The sequence below is a fragment of the Mus musculus genome, chromosome 8, assembly GCF_000001635.26.
Source record: "Mus musculus strain C57BL/6J chromosome 8, GRCm38.p6 C57BL/6J".
Lineage (NCBI taxonomy): Eukaryota > Metazoa > Chordata > Mammalia > Rodentia > Muridae > Mus > Mus musculus.
Genome location: NC_000074.6, coordinates 19,703,683 through 19,721,181, shown reverse-complemented (window position 1 = coordinate 19,721,181; position 17,499 = coordinate 19,703,683). Strand labels below are relative to the sequence as shown.

General features: G+C 44.4%; 1 protein-coding gene and 1 pseudogene across 1 annotated transcript in view; one reads left to right on the top strand and one right to left on the bottom strand.

Moving 5' to 3' along the window:
* Nucleotides 1-16,871, bottom strand: part of 4930467E23Rik (RIKEN cDNA 4930467E23 gene) — a 49,293-nt gene extending 32,422 nt beyond the window's left edge. Inside the window, exon 1 of the mRNA XM_017312928.1 lies at nucleotides 14,414-16,871. The gene's annotated coding sequence lies outside the window, so the exon portion shown is untranslated. The remainder of the gene's footprint in view (nucleotides 1-14,413) is intronic.
* Nucleotides 9,434-10,088, top strand: Gm7760 (predicted gene 7760; annotated as a pseudogene).
* Nucleotides 16,872-17,499: the final 628 nt, after the last annotated feature.

Genomic DNA, 17,499 nt, shown 5'->3' with positions numbered 1-17,499 from the left:
CTTCACATTCTTCTATACCTATTATCCTTAAGTTTGGTCTTTTCATTGTGTCCTAGATTTCCTGGATGTTTTGGATTAGGAACTTTTTGCATTTTGCATTTTCTTTGACTGTTGTGTCAATGTTTCCTATTGTCTTTTTCTGCACCTGAGATTCTCTTCTCTAGTTCTTGTATTTTGTTGGTGATGCTTGCATCTATAACTCATGACCTCTTTCCTAGGTGCTCTATCTCCAAGGTTGTCTCTCTTTGTGATTTCTTTATTGTTTCTACTTCCATTTTTAGATCCTGGATGATGGTATTGTTCAATTTCTTCACCTGTTTGTTGTATTTTCCTGTAATTCTTTAAGGGATTTTGATGTTTCCTCTTAAAGGACTTCTGTTTAACTGTGTTTTCCTGTATTTTTAAGGGAGTTATTTACATCCTTCTTAAAGTCCTCTATCATCATCCTGAGATGTGATTTTAAATCAGAGACTTGCTTTTGTGGTGTGTTGGGGTATCCAGGGCTCGCTGTAGTGGGAGAACTGGGTTCTGATGATGCCAAGTAGGCTTGGTTTCTGTTGCTTATGTTTTTGCCCTTGCCTCTTGACATCTGGTTATCTCTGGCGCTAGCTGGTCTCACTGTCTCTGACTGTGACTTGTCCCTCCTGCAAGCCTGTGTGTCAGTACTCCTGGGAGACCAGGTCTCTCTGAGAGGAATTTGGGTATGAAAAGCTGTGGTACAGTGTCAGCTCCTGGGTGCAGACAGAAACCAGAAGGACCTGTCCATGGCTGTTCTTCCGATCCTGTGTCCTGAGGGTTCTGGGCAGGTCCCTCCAGTCTTACCTGTGCTCACAGGTATGTCTGCACTCCAGTGCTACCCACACTATCCCTGCGGTATTTGACTATCAGCTATGTGCATTTCTCATGGATGATTCTCAAGCTGTGGGGAATTCCTATGGATGATTGATAGGATATAGGTTTTTCCTCAAGATGATTGCCAGGTTGGGGGTGTGCCATGTGCATAACTAACAGGCTGTAGCTATTTTCTGTGGATGGTTGATAGGTTATGGGCTTTTCCTATGAAGACTGGAAGTTTGTGGGTATTTGCTATGGATAATTGACAAACTATAATTGTTACGTATGCCTGATAGGCTGTGGGAATGTCCTAAGGATAATTGTCATGATCTGGGTATATCCTATGAATGATTGAAAGTCTGTGGGAATTTCCTGTGAATGACTAACAAGCTGTGGGTATACATTGTGGGTAAATGACAGGATTTGGGTACTTTCTATACATGATTGACAGGCTGTGGACATTTCCTATGGATGATTTGCAGGCAGCAGCCATTTACTATAGATGAGTGACAGGCTGTGGACATATCCTGTGGATGACTGAAAGGCTGTGCATGTTTCCTGTGTGTATTGAAAAGTTGTAGATGTGTACTATGTATGGTTGGCAGGCTTTGGGTATTTCCTGTGAATGATTGACAGGGTATAGGCATTTCCTATTGAAGATTAACCGATTGTGGGCTTGTCCTTCGGACGAGTGACAGGGTTGGTATGTGTTTACTGTGGATGATTGACAGTCTGTGGCCAGGACATGTGGTTGAATGACAGGCTGTTGGCATTGCCTATGAATGATTGCCAGGCTCTGAGATATCCTAGGAAAGATTGACAGGCTGTGGGTGTTTCCATTGGATGACTGACAGGCTATAGGAGTTTCCAATGCACAAATGACAGGCTTTGAACACTTTGTATGCAAAACTGATTAGTTGTGGGCATGTCCTATAGATGATTAACAGACCATGGCCATTTTTTATGCATGATTGACAGGCTGTAGGAATTTTCTGTGGATGACTGGCAGGCTGTGATTATTTCTTCTGGTTGACTCTCAGGAATTGTGAGTTGCTTGTAGATAACTGACAGGCTGGGGACGTTTCCAGTGAATGGTTGACAGGACTTGGGCACTTCTTATGGATGACTGCCAGCCTGTGGGCTTTTCCTATGAATAATTAACAGGCTGTGGGGGGTTGTTGCACAGATTTTGATAAGCTGTGTGTGTCCTGTGGATGACTGACAGGCTTTGGGTCTTGCATAGGAATGACCTATAGATGCAATTCTACAGATCTCTTGAATCTATATAAATTTTTGATAACAAATGAAAATCTAAACCCTAAGTCATCATTACTTTGATTTTTTTTTCATTTCTTTTATTCTATGCCCATGAGTAGTGTTTCCATACCTCACTACCAGCAGGAGCACAACACACTCCTAAGGTAATAGATAAAGTGTCCATGGTAATCCAGGTGCTAAATGTTAGCAAAGCAGGACCTCATGCTTTGCCATAAAATCCTCAGTGTGCCCCTTGACCAGTACCTAAATTGGGTAAATATCCCTACAAAGTGATAACCTATGCTTGATATTCAAAAGACTTTAAGCAAAATGAAACTAGGGTTCCAAAGAGTATGGCTCGTTCCATTTTATAATATAAATTTATAGAGTGTGTTAAACTTGACTGGGAAGAGGAACATAAAGATATAAGAATAGGAAGATCTGGAGAGATAGTAGAATCTACATTCTACACAGTAGCTATGTAAGTTATGTGTGGGAAATAAATGGACTGACAAAATGAAAAACTACAGTTGGACAATTCAGTGTTTTTAAAGAAAACATTCAAAGAGCAAAAGAATATCTGGAACCTAAATTTATAATTTATTCTTATATTATCTATATCAAGCTCCAAAGTAAAGAATAATTAGCCCCTTAGAGCTACAAAATGATCTAGAAGCAAGGGGACTACAGAAAATCTACAGTTGTGTGATTGGTTCCCCTTCATAACCTAGTGCAGAATAAGAATAGGAATAAGAATAAGGGGCTAGGGTGGTCGGTAAAACTCAACTGGTAAAACACTTGCCCTGAAATCCTGAGTGAAGATGTGGGATCCCCAAAGCTTACTTGCCTGCAAGTCTGAGAGTCAGTGTGCTTCAAGAGAGTAAATCAACCACACCAGGGTTTTGGTTGAGTGAACATGTCTTTAAAACTGAGGGACCCAGAACACATAATGTGGCAGAAGAGAACTGTCAAGCGGCAAATCCTCTGACCACCACACACTTAATTCCTCATGTGTGGGACACAGGAAAATGAGAGGAAGACAGTGTCAGTCTCTGTCCTTCATATGTGTATCAATGCACACACCACATGTGCACAAGGTGAATATGGGGGAGCAGGGTCATGGTTACAGTTCAAAATGTCTTCATTTGGTCCATTAGCCAACACGAGACATATTGACGGAATGTTTCTTGGTGATATTTTTGCATTAAAGTTGACAATAGACCTTATGATAAAACTTTCCGTATTATCTATAACATCGTATAAGTAACATAAATATTATGGAGAGATGGCTTGGTAGTTAAGCGATCTAGTTTTGTTTGTAGTGCATTGAGTTTTGAGTGCTATTACCCACATGGCAGCTCACAACTGTCCATAACTCCAATTCCATGGCATTCCCCACTCAATTCTACCACATAGTGCATAGAAAACACATAGCAGCAAAATACTCCTCTATATAAATCTACAAAAGTTAAGCATATACAACAAAGTAAAATGTATGTAGTTTCTTTAACTAGGTCACGTTAAAGTATCCAATACAGTACTTCAAAAGAGACAATGGGAAAGTATTTATAAACTAACTGAATTTTTTGGTTTCCTTTCCTTATAGAAGGCCTAGGAGCTGATGTCTTAAAGTATGCATGTCTAGGTGCCCAGGACCCTAAAGCAAGTAAATAATCTAGTGGGGCTCAGTATAAAAGAGCCTAAGGGAAGCAGAAAACTGCCCTGACCAGGGGCACAAGTTCCTTCCAGTCAGAACCAGCACCCTGTCACCTAGGGAGCAGAGTTGGCAGACACCACCATGGTTGCTAGAGGACTCTCCACTCGATCTTAGGATCACTGGTGAGTGGAACACAACATCCGTTCCAATCCAATCATGCGGGACCTTACACAGCAGAAGGGAAGTAGAAAACCGGCCTGACCAGGGGCACAAATCCCTTCTGGTCAGTGCCAGCACCCAGTCACCTAGGGCGTGGAGTCTGTGGACAGCCCCACAGTCCCCAGAGGACTCTCCACGTGATCTTAGGATCACTGACTGCATGGCAACACCACTTCCAGGCACTGTAACACGTGCAGGATCTCAGGACAACAGGATCTCAGGATATCCTAAGGTGGGTCACACCAGTATTTCAGGGACTCAGAGGAAGCTTGACTGCCAAAAACTCTGACACACCCAGAATCTCAGGTTAACAGGAGTCCACAACCAAAGATCACAGAGAAAGCTGGACTCTGAGGAGTCCTGAATCAACTGGGATTATAGGAAGGACATATTCCAATCAGATATACTGAGGGCAGCAAGCACTTGAGATAATCAGATGGCAGGAGGCAAGCTTAAGAACAGAAGCAACAGAAACCAAGGTTACTTGGCATCATCAGAACCAAACTCTCCCACCGTAGCAAGTCCTGGATACACCATCACACCAGAAAAACAAGACATGGATCTAAAGTCACTTCTCATGATGATGATGGAGGACTTTAAGAAGGAAATACAGGAAAACACAGGTAAACAGCTAGAAGCCTTTAAAGAGGAAATGCAAATACCCTTAGAGAGTTACAGGAAACACTAACAAACAGGTGATGGAATTGAACAAAACCATCCAGGATCTAAAAATAAAAGTAGAAACAATAAAAAACAAAAGCACACAAAGGGAGAGAGCTCTGGAGATAGAAACACTAGGAAAGAAATCAGGAACCATAGATGTGAGCATCAACAACAGAATACAAGACAGACAGAATCTCAGGTGCAGAAGATTCCATAGAAAACATGACACAACAATCAAAGAAATTAAAAAATGCAAAAAGATGCTAATTCTAAAGATCAAGGAAATCCAGGACACAGTGAGAAAACCAAACCTACAGATAATAGTCGTAGATGAGAATGAAGATTTTCAACTTAAAGGACCAGCAAATATCTTCAACAGAATTATAAAAGAAAACTTCCCTGACCTAAAGGAAGAGATGCCCATGAACATACAAGAAGCCTACAGAACTCCAAATAGATTGGAGCAGAAAAAGAATTTCTCCTGACACATAATAATCAGAACAACAAATGGACTAAACTAAGACAAAATATTAAAAGGAGTAAGGGAAAAAGGTCTAGTAACATATAAAGGCAGGCCTATTAGAATTACTCGAGACTTCTCACCAGAGACCATGAAAGCCAGACGATCCTGAACAGTTGTTATACAGACACTAATAGAACACCAATGCCAGCCCAGGTTACCATACCCAACAAAACTCTCATAAACTATAGATGGAGAAACCAAAGTATTCCATGACAAAACCAATTGCACACAAATCCAGCCCTTCAAAGGATAATAATGGGAAAACACCAATACAAGGACGGAAACTACGCCCTAGAAAAAGCTAGAAAGTAACCCTTCAACAAACCTAAAAGAAGACAGCCCCAAGAACAGAATCTCAACTCTAACAATAAAAATAACAGGAAGCAACAATTACTTTTCCTTAATATCTCTTAATATCAATGGACTCAATTCCCCAATAAAAAGACATAGACTAACAGACTGCCTACACAAACAGGACCCAACATTTTGCTGCTTACATGAAATCCATCACAGGGAAAAAGAACAGACACTACCTCAGAGTGCAAGGCTGGAAAACAATTTTCCAAGCAAACGGTCTGAAAAAACAAGCTGGAGTAGCCATTCTAATATCGAATAAAATCGACTTCCAACCCAAAGTTATCAAAAAAGACAAGGAGGGGCACTTCATACTCATCAAAGGTAAAATTTTCCAAGATGAACTCTCATTTCTGAATATCTATGCTCCAAATGCAAGGGCAGCCACATTCATTACAGAAACTTTAGTAAAGCTCAAGGGACACATTGCACCTCACACAATCATAGTGGGAGACTTCAACACCCCCACTCTCATCAATGGACAGATCCTGGAAACAGAAACTAAACAGAGACACATTGAAACTAACAGAAGTTACGAAAGAAATGGATTTAAAAGATATCTACAGAACATTTTATCCTAAAACAAAAGGATATACCTTCCTCTCAGCACCTCATGGTACCTCCTCCAAAATTGACCATATAATTGGTCACAAAACAAGCCTCAACAGATACCAAAATATTGAAATTGTCCCATGCATCCTATCAGATCACCATGGACTAAGGCTGATCTTCAATAACAACATAAATAATACAAAGCCAGCATTCACGTGGAAACTGAATAACACTCTCTTCAACGATACCTTGGGCAATGAAGAAATAAAGAAATTAAAGACTTTTTAGAGTTGAATGAAAATGAAGCCACAACATACCCAAACTTATGGGACCCAATGAAAGCACTCCTGAGAGGAAAATTCATAGCTTTGAGTGCCTCCAAAAAGAAACTAGAGAGAGCACACACTAGCAGCTTGACAGCATACCTAAAAGCTCTAGAACAAAAGGAAGCAAATTCACCCAAGATGGGTAGAGGGCAGGAAATAATCAAACTCAGGGGCAAAAGTCAACCAAGTGAAAACAAGAAGAACTATAGGAGTTTATAAGTTTGTTTTTTCTAATGCTGGGACTCAAATCTGCAGCTTTGCAGACTAGACAATTACTCATAAGCTGTGTCCCCAGTCCTTGGCATCCGTGCGTTTTAATTCTACAAAGCTACTGGGAAAAACTGAGTCTTTATAAGAAAGGATCTTGGGGAAACTCCAGAAAGATGAACTATCGCTCATTGGCGCCATGACTTTGAGTGAGTAAAGAGACTCTTCTGGGCCTCCCTGTGTTTCTCTATAAAGCAGACGTAGGCAGCAACACACTAGAATCAGCTTCCTTGGAGTTCTGAGAGAGTTAAGTGAGATAATATGTGGGTGGTGGACGCTGCGGTGTAGTGTGCCCCAACTTCGGCACATTCCTCCTCTCCCCCTCTCTGTGACCAGCCTGCTGCCAGGAGACAGTGTTAAGCTACCTGCTACAGAAAACTTCTGGAAGTTTGAGTTGCACCTCCTTCCGAAGGAGCCTGTGGCAGTGATGGAGCAGTGAAAGAGTGTGAAAGCCTGCCCTAAACTCAGGCTACCCAGAGATCTTTGAGGCTGTCTGGGCTCTTGCTTGATGCTATCCTGAGTCACAGCTAAGCCTCTGCTTCTTCCCACCCCTGGTAGCTGCTGATTGCTTCCCCGGGGTGTGGCTCCCAAACATCCCCCCCTTGCTCACTTGCAAACTCCCACCATGCCCATCTAGCTGCTGCAAGGACAACACAGGCTGACATTGAGAGCTGAGACAAGGCTGGGGCACATAAGGATCACTGTTTTTAACTGTGTCTTGTCGGACCCAAAGTGAGATAAAACAGAGCTCAGGGGGCCTCTGAGTCTTGGAATCAAGTAATGTCTGGATCCAAGTTTGCCTTAGAAGTGAAGACTTCTGGGAAGGTCTTAGAACAGTGGTTCTAAGGTCCCAACCTGTGGGTTGCACCCCTTATGCCCCTCTCCCCCAACCCCAATGCCATCATATATCAGGCAACAGGAGTTGCCTAAGACCATCCTGCATATCAGATATTTACATTTTGACTCGAAACAGTGGGACAATTACAATTATGAAGTAGCAACAAAAATAATTTTATTGTTGGCAGGGAAGGGTCGTCACAAGGTGAAGAACTGTATTAAAGGGTCGTAGCATTAGGAAGGTTGAGGAGCACGGGCGTAGGCTAAGTGGATGAAGCAGAGCCTGGGGCTGTGCTGCCTCCTCAGGAGAGCCCTGCCCAACTCCCTGATATGGACAGAAGGGAGATAGACCTGAGGGCAGCTCTGCTCCTCTTGGCCCGGAAACCATCCCACAGAGACTGGTGAAAAGGAAGACTGTGTGACTTCCTGTCTCACTTCTTTCTACATGTGTATTTTTCCCATTTATTCTCCCACTCTCACTCATGCGTACAAACTCATGCACGTGAAGGTCAGTTCTCTCTCCTCTCTCTCTCTCTCTCTCTCTCTCTCTCTCTCTCTCTCTCTCTCTCTCTCTCTCTCTCTCTGCCATATGAGTTCCAGGAATCAAACTCAGGTCATCAGACTCAGTAGCAGAGCGCCTTGACCAACTGAGCCATCCTGCTGGTCCCCTGAAGTTTCCCATTTAATACTAACTCTCCAGATGACTTATGCTCCTACAGTTCAGTGCAGTCCTAGAGCAAGAACAGCTTGGGGAGGCGGAGAGGCAAGACTTAGAGCAGATGTCAAGAACAGCTCCTAGCCACAGGGGCAGGATATGAAGCTTCCAATGAAACTTTCCAGTGCTCAGCTTCTACAAAAGTATCTGTAGCATTGTTTGTAGGAGAGAATAAATGTAACAACAACAGCAACAAAGGGTAGAGAGGTAGACCCACTGCTGCATTGACAGACACAAATGAGCAGGAGATTCCAGAAAAAAATGTAGGTGATTTGTTTGGGCAGGAACTTGTACAACATGAGAACAGTCTTGAGAGGAAGTCATGAAATTATGGATTCTGTCCCTGAGTCCCAGACCAAAGAGTTTAAATTTTTTCTCTGACAATGACAGTACATTTGCAGGCACTCTGAAACACAAAGTATCATTTGGATGATGAAGCCACAACCTCACCTTTGGACAAGGTGCCTTGCTTGATTGGGCTGATCAGCCAGAAGGCAAAGACCAGTGTCTTCTCTTCTAAGTGAAAGCCAGAAGACACACACAGGTTTGGGGAAGCCAGAGGGCCCCCAGTTGGAAGAAGGCAAGAAGCTGGAACTGTTTTCCCCCAAGCAGCTGTGGCGTACGAGCACTTGGATTTGGTTTGATTATTTAAATAGAATGTGCCTCTCTCTGTCTCTCCTTGTTTTATATCAACATCTGAGGTGGCCACAACAGTATCCAAATTACCCAGGTACTTGCTCTGCAAACAGCAGACTTTCAGCCAAGAGCCACAGCTGGAAACCCCGTCTTGATGTGGAATCCTCAGCTGTAAAAGAATCCAGATGTTCTAAGATGATTTGGGGGGGATGCCAAAAGGACGCCAGATTTTTACAAAGACCTGCCAAGTCTTGATGTGTGCTCCTTAGGAACCATTCTGGAAGAGATGCTGGGAAGTGCCCCCCTCCGCCACTCCCCCTCCACCCCCCCAAGCAAGATATTCGTGAGAAAGGGAGGAAGACAGAGTTGGGTGGACAGAGGAGCTGAGCCTCAATGTAGTAGCCACTGAGGTCTCAGCCAGTTCTACAGGAGCTGGGGAGGCTCCAAACTGTGAGGAGGGGGTCCTTAGTACCACCTGTGTCAGCTTTACTCACTACAGGCTCTCATCTAAGACAGTGGTTGGAGTTTTAACACAGCTCCTCCTGTTGTGAGGACTCTCAACCATAAAATTATCTTGTTGCAGTTCTCTCTTCAGCTGTCCCTCTTTATAAGTTGGCACTCCGTAAGGATGAAGCCATGTTCAGCTCCAGTGCCAAGACTGTGAAGCCAAATGGGGAGAAGCCGGATGAGTTCCAAGTCTGGCATCTCTCAGGTGCTGCTCGAGCTGGAGATGAACGCAGATGTCAAGGCTCTGCTGCAGGAAGTCAACATCACCACAACCAAGGAAATTGAAGTTGGTGGTGGTCGGAAAGCTACCATAATTTTTGTACCAGTTCCTCAGCTTTAAGTCTTTCCAGAAAATTCATGTCAGGCTAGTTCGTGAATTGGAGAAAAAATTCAGTGGGAAGCAAGTAGTGTTCATTGCTCAGAGGAGGATTCTGCCCAAGCCAACCTGGAAAATCCGTACGAAAAATAAGCAGAAGCGCCCCAGAAACCACACCCTGACAGTAGTGCATGACAGCAGACTTGGTCTTCCCAAGTGAAATTGTGGGTAGAGGATCTGTGTGAAACTGGATGGCAGCCAGCTCATAAAAGTTCATTTATACAAAGCACAGCAGAACAATTAGGAGCACAAGGTTGGAACTTTTTCTGGTGTGTACAAGAAGCCCACAGGCAAGGATGTTAATTTGGAATTCCCAGAGTTTCAGTTGTAAAGAAAATGACTGATAAAGTGTCATTCATAGTATTAGAAGAACTATCTTGTTGCTGCTTCATAGCTGTAAATCTGCTACTGCTATAAATCATAATGTAATATCTGATATGCAGGATAGCAGACCCCAAGAGGATCACTACCCACAGGTTAAGAATCTAGGATTTTCAAGTGTCCACTAGCTGACAGCAATGCCCACCAAATGACTGTCTCAGCTACAAAGAAATGGATACACGCCCGGAGAAGGGAACTGGACAAAGACCCCTATCATAGCTAGCTTCAGTTGTCAACTTGGCACAAGCTTGGAGTCCCCTGAAAGGGGGAACCTTAACTAAAGAACTGCCCCTATCAGATCGGCCAGTTGTCATGTCTGTGGAAGAAACATTTCTTAATTTCTAATTGGTGCGAGAGGGCTCAGACCACTGTAGGCAGTGCCAACCTTGGGCACATACTCCTGGGCTGTATAAGAAAGCTGTCAGAGTGAGCCACATAGAGCAAGCCAGTAAACATTCCTCCATGGTCTTTGTTTCCATTCCTGCCTCTGTGTTTCCAGCCTTGAGTTCTTGCACAAGCTTCCTTTGATGGTAGACTGTGACCCACAACCCAAATTAATCCTTCCCTCTCCTAAGTTGTTTTTTTGATGAGTGTTTTATCACAGGAACAGAGGAGCAAACTAAAGCACCTACAACCATTGGAACCGCTGGTCAGCCTCCTGACCCAGGAATTCTCAAAGCACTTGGACTCTATAGCCAGTGCTGGATTCAAGGATAGACCCACGCAGGAGAGAACACTGCTACATCTAGCATGGCTCTGGGGACATGGCCCTGACTGGGGTGGCAAGAGAATGAAAAACACAAACAAATCCAGAAGCAGAAAGGCCAAGGTTGGGTGGTCTGAGCTCTCAGTTGAAGAAACTTCAGCACATAATGGAAACATGTTTTTATTATATAAACAGAGAGGCAGGGAGAGTGCATATGGCTGAACAAGGAAGTGGGGTTAGTAGGTGCAGATAAACAAAGGAGACAGGGTGTATGGTATACAGCTGGATCAAGTAGACAGGTTTACCTAATCTTAGTAGGAATGGTCTTTATAGGGGAACAGTCTTCAGACTATAAATATCCAGGGAGAGAAAGCTACAGTGGACATTTCCTGTGCACACTCTCAATATCTACATTTGGTCCAGAGGAAGGCTTTGCCATTTTCCTCTGAGCCTCTCCCCTTAGAGGAGACATTGCCATTTTCTCCATAGGTCTGAGATTCTGAGGTCTGTGACAACATGTCTTTATCTGATGTCAACAATACACATTCACTGAGACTCTAGGCTTTCTCCGCCACTTCTTACATGATACCTAGTTCAATTCACTAAGTATGGCCTCTGATGTCTTCTGCATCAGAAAGGACATCCAAAGTGAGGAGTTGACTGTTAGATCATGCGACCCGGAACCCACGAGCAGCCACAAAACCCAGCTAGAAGCCCAACAGTCTCTAGAGCAGTGGTCCTCAACCTTCCTAATGCTGTAGCCTTTTAATACAGTTCCTCATGTTGTGGTGACCCCCAGCCATAACATTTTTTTATTACTACTTCATACAGTACATTTGCTGCTGTTATGAATCACAATGTAAATATCTGGTATGTATGCAGGATATCTGATATGTGACCCCCAACGGGGTCGAGAACAGGTTGAGAACCACTGCTTTAAAGGGCTAACTCTGCCATATAGGAGCCAGGAGGAGCAACCTATCTGAATAAATGGTTCTCAGTCAGTGTATGATGACACACATTGTCATGGCTTCCTTGAGTGCTCTCTCCCAGACAAGCTTAAGCTAGCTAGTTCCTAGATTTTCATAGGTTAGCACAGACCAGGGGTGGGGTCATACACTCAGATGCTCAAAGGAACCAGGTGACCATCACAGTGAGAAAACATATACTCATTTCTGGAGAGGACACTTGAGACTCAGCCCCAAACAGTAGCATCAAAATGGGAATTGGGTCCCCATGAGGACAATGTTGTCCAGTAAACTGGAAACCCAAGTTTCTGTATTAAACTTCTTGGTCTTGAAATGTCAAAAACAATTTGAATATTTTCAGCACTTCATAAGCTACACAAAGTTCATCTGTGAGTGTGTGCTTTTTGTTCTTGGAATATTAGTGTGTGACTTCGGGCATCCATCACTCCACACCAAGTGAATGGGATAAAATAGACCACGTATTGACCAATATGGGTAGGCTATCCTGTATTTGATAGTCCTGAGTTGGAAAGTCTAGATTCTAATGGATTATCCAGTATTGGTAGTCATAAATTGGACAGTGTGGCTCCAGTATTCTCAATCGGAAGTCCCATTTAGTGGATATTTGTTCAACTTTAGAAATATATGCTAGTATCCAAATCTTGGGAATGAAGTATCTCACTGGCCAAATGACCAGTGCTTGTGTGTGGTGTGCATGTGTGTGGAGGCTGGAGGACAGCTCAGATTTCACTCCTCAAGCACCGCCCACTTCATTTTAAGAGCTGATCCCCCAGTGGTGTACCTAATCAGTGAGCTAGGCGGGCCAGTCAGCAAGCCCCAGGGATCCACCTGAACCTGACTCCCCAGTGAATAACCAAATGGAGATGATTTCATACAGATGCAACTCCTTACACTGTGGGAAGCCGCAAACACCATTATAAGATGGCGCTGGCTACCACTGGCCACCACCCATGATTATGGATAAACAACCAATGTACGCATGTGCATAAGAGTTTTTTTGCCAAGGAGCTAAAGGGATCTGCAACCCTATAGGTGGAACAACATTATGAACTAACCAGTACCCCGGAGCTCTTGACTCTAGCTGCATATGTATCAAAAGATGGCCTAGTCGGCCATCACTGGAAAGAGAGGCCCATTGGACTTGCAAACTTTATATGCCCCAGTACAGGGGAACGCCAGGGCCAAAAAGGGGGAGTGGGTAGGTAGGGGAGTGGGGGTGGGTGGGTATGGGGGACTTTTGGTATAGCATTGGAAATGTAAATGAGCTAAATACCTAATAAAAAATGGAAAAAAAAAAAGAAAAAAAAAAGTTTTTTGCCGAGTCACTGCGTGGCCCGATGCATATTAATGAGGTACTGGTAGCATAACCAATCAGGTATGGACACGTCACTCGTAGGCCTATATAAGCAGCGCCATTTCTGGGGCTCGGGGTCTTTCGCCTACTCAGTCCATGCTCTCCCAATAAACGTGTTGCAGAAGGATCCTGTTGTGGAGTCTTACTTGCAGACAAGTCGGGCGTCCCACATTACACCAGGTCATGGTGTGTCAGAAGAGGAGACCAGGGACCCAGAATTGCCATGCAATTTGTCCAAGGTCCACAGCAGGCAGGCAGCCAAGCTGGGCTTCACCCTCAGGTCTCCTTGACTCCACATTCACGGTTGTTTATTCTTCCTCACATCGTTTTCAAATGTGGTTAGAGAACAAAACAGTTTGAGCAGCTGACAGCCCAACTGCTATGGGGACCAACAGACAAGAGAACTTGAACTTGTTTGTAAAACAGCCAACCTGCCACTTCCATGACCTCCCCACCCCACTGCCCAGCACAGGAAAGAGAGGACAGAGCTCAGCAAACACAGCTTTCTGCATTCCCCTGAGGCTGCTGGCCATCAGCCACAAGCAAAGCACTGCCAGGGGACTCGGGAAACCTCTTGGGATTGAGCATTTTGAAAGTACCCATTGCTGCCCTCCAGTGTCCCCATTAAGAAGGTCAGCCTCTCCTAGCCTTTGGTATCAGTAGTTCAAAAGGAAAGAGAAAATAGATGTGGGAAACAAAGAAAGAGCAGGCAGAGCTTGCTTTATTTATTTATTTATTTATTTATTTATTTATTTATTTATTTTCACTAAGTTGGATTACACTGGGGGAGGAGGGAAGGTTGTGTATGTATGTGGCTTGAAGCCACCCAGTGCTGTCCTCTAGTGGTGGATTCTATATCGCAGCCATTAGTCACAGCAATTTGAATTTAAATGTTAATTAAAATTAAACTAAAATCTGGTCTCATGTTCTGAGCGCTCTGGCCACAGGTAAATGGCATCTGCCATATTGGCCCTCGCAACCAGAGATGACTTCTTTGAGACACGGAAGCACAGAGAGTAGTTTTCTCAAGATCAACACAGCTAAAAGTAACATGTTACAACTCAGATTTGCATGCTTGGTCAACAGACATTCACCATCCCTTCCAAGCACTTTATCACCTACAGCATTAAGTGGGGGTCCCCCAGATCCTGCCCCTTCCAAACATAGCTCAAGCCCATGTTCCCTGCCTATGGCAGGAGCTAAGGTATCTGTTGCCTGTGGCTATGCCATGGGAAGGGGCAGAATAAACATGGATCTTACCTCTTTCATCTACAAAGAAGGTGTTGCCTTGATGTTAGTCAACATCTTTGAGGGGACAAGGAAGGAAGTGGAGAAGATACCTTTAAAACAAAACCACACTGTTTAGGAGAAATCTCATATTTATTGTTTTGTGCTGTTTTCTTGAGACTCGGTCTTGTTCTTTAGCCCAGGCTGGCCTTTTACCTACCTGCCCCAGCCTCCTGGACTCTGAGATTATACACACAGACCATCATGCCTAGCAAAGAGAAAATATTTTATGATAACGTACAAATCAAATAAATGCATACTTATATGCAGGAATGCACATACTACTAGTTGTGTGCACCCAAGTACACACACACACACAAAGATAAAAACATTTAGGGACACCCATGCTTGTTAATACTGACAGACAGTACCATACCACGAACGTTTTGGGAAGACAGCCAAGAATGTGTCCCCAAGGCAGCACAGAGCTGCATGTGTAATGGTGCTGGCTTTCCTGATCTGTCTCTGATAAATATCCCAGTTCCAGAAGCATCCTTGAAGGCTCATTGGAGGCATACAAGAAGCCTCCCAACTGGCTGACAGCCAAGGGATGCAGACAAGAGTTAGGCAAGAGCAACCAGTGCTAAAAGGTGGTCCACAGATGTTAGCATCAGCAAGAATAGAGAAGCAAGCCCATGAAGCAAGTCTCAGTCTCCCCAGACTAAGACTGTCACAGCTTAGAGCCACAGCTCTAAGGGACTAAGAGCCACAGCTTGGCCTTCCAAGGTAGTGTGAGACCCCATAGGACCATCAAAGGTCCAGGTCACACACCCTAAGTCCCAGCAGCCAAATAGGTTCCCAGAGAGGGAGGAAAGCAGGACAGACGGCCAGGACCGGAACACAATAGGACAATGCCAGGCATGGAACAGAAGCCCTGAGTGTAGGAAATGCCCTATCTGTAATTGCCCCCACACAGGAGAAGAAGAAAAAAGGCCCAAGTACAAACGGAAAGCTGGGTAAACAAAAGGTACCAGGTTGCATTGTATATAGCACATAATGGAGTATTTCCCTGCAAGTTAAAAATCCACACAGTCACTACAAAGAAGTTGCACAGGCACGATGCTGAGAAAGAACCTGTACACAGCGGATCTGGGCCTGGAGACCCTGTTTATACACAGCTCCATAACTCTCAAGAAGAATCGGCATGGTCTGACTCCTGCGCACCTCTGGCTGGGAAAGTGTGGATGTGGACTTGGCAGGGACATCAGGCAACTTCCGGGTGATTAGGAATGTATTCCCCCCGCCCCCACTGAACCATATATTTAAGTTCTATAAACTCACAGTGTGCATGTCACTCTTCAGTGATGTGTTTTTTGGTTTTGTTTGTTTTGCATTATCAACTGTATTCTTTTTGTTGTTGTTGTTGTTTTCCTGTTTTTCGAGGCAGCTTTTCTCTGTGTAGCTCTGGCTGTCCTGGAACTCACTTTGTAGACCAGGCTGGCCTCGAACTCAGAAATCCGCCTGCCTCTGCCTCCCAAGTGCTGGGATTAAAGGCGTGCGCCACCACCTCCAGGCCAGCGATGTGTTTTAAAAGAGAGGGAGCCTGCTCACTATCTGAGCCAAGTACTAACTGAACCAAGGGCAGGAGGCCTCACTGTGCAAGTGAACCTACTGGTCTTGGCCTGAAGAGGGCGCAGTTGTTGTGTCGTTCCCCGTTTCCCATCTTGCAGGAAGTGTTCCAAGACAAACAAACCTGGCTCCTAAGAGAAGGGAGCTGTCTCATGTTTATCCCATATCCCATCCATGCCTCAAGGCCACCAGAGAGCCCTGCTTCAGGGGTGCAGGAGCAAGGGGCAGGTAGGACAGGGTGCACCCTTGGTTATTTTAAACCTCTCCTCTGTCCATGTAAGACCATACAAGTAGAACCTGCAGTAAAAGACCCTCGAGGTCTGACACACACCCCCCATCCCTCTTGACCTCCCATGGAGGTGGGAGGTCCCTTGGTTCTGAGGGTCCTGGGAAAATATTTCCACAGGTAGAGGGGTATTAGATCTGCAAGTGATGTGCCCAGGTTTGCATAAGGGACAGATCACTATGGCAACCAGACTGGAGTCTTGAGAGTGAGAGGGCAGCTAAGTTTGACCTCAAGACTGGCCTGGGTTGTGAAGAAGCCCCAGGAGAGAGGTGGAGGTGGGGACTAGAGAGAGGACTGCAGTCATGAGATACTTAAGAGGAAGGTTTCTTATAAATAATAGCTGATTTCTGAAGGGTGGAAAGGGGAAGACATTGAATGATAGAACTGTTCCAAGCAGCTAAACCTGAGAACATGCCAGAAACCAGAGCTGGTCCATAATTGGAGGGTCCATTTTGGAACTGTGTGGAAAGCCATGAACTGAATGGGCCTGACAGTATAAAGAATACTGTCTTAGTTAGGGTCTTACTGCTGTGAACAGACACCATGACCAACGCAACACTCATTTAATTGGGGCTGACTTACAGGTTCAGAGGTTCAATCTAGTATCATCAAGGCAGGAACATGGCAGCATCCAGGCAGGCATGATGCAGGAGGAGCTGAGTGTTCTACATCTTCATCTGAAGGATGCTAGCAGAATACTGGCTTCCAGGTAGCTAGGATGAGGGACTCTTCACAGTCTCCTGGCACAAAACTGGAGACTTTCTTACTGGTCAGTGTTTCCTAAACTGTGTTCTTTGGAATTTTTGCTTCCCTCCAAGTGGTGGGTGTGTTTGGGGCTAAAAGATCCTAGACAAAATAAAAATAATAATGTTAGCAAACAAGGGCAAATATCTCATGGAGACTTCCATATCAGGCCTTCCCTCCAGCCATACAAGTTCTTAAATCAGTTCTGTCCACACTGAACTATTTTTATTGAAAAAAAAATCACCTCTTTCTTTGTACACACCCATGCTCACAACACCCACTTTCTCCTCCTGAAAGGGTTTTGGTTTTTCCATGTCCTGATGGAGTGAGACCCTGGAGCATCCCAGTCCTGAAATCCTTTCTGAACTCTTGTCTGGCCCCAGCTCCTTGAGGCACTAAACACCTGGAATAATCCATACACCTCCCCAGACACCTGAAAGCCAGCCCCTTCCTCCAGCTG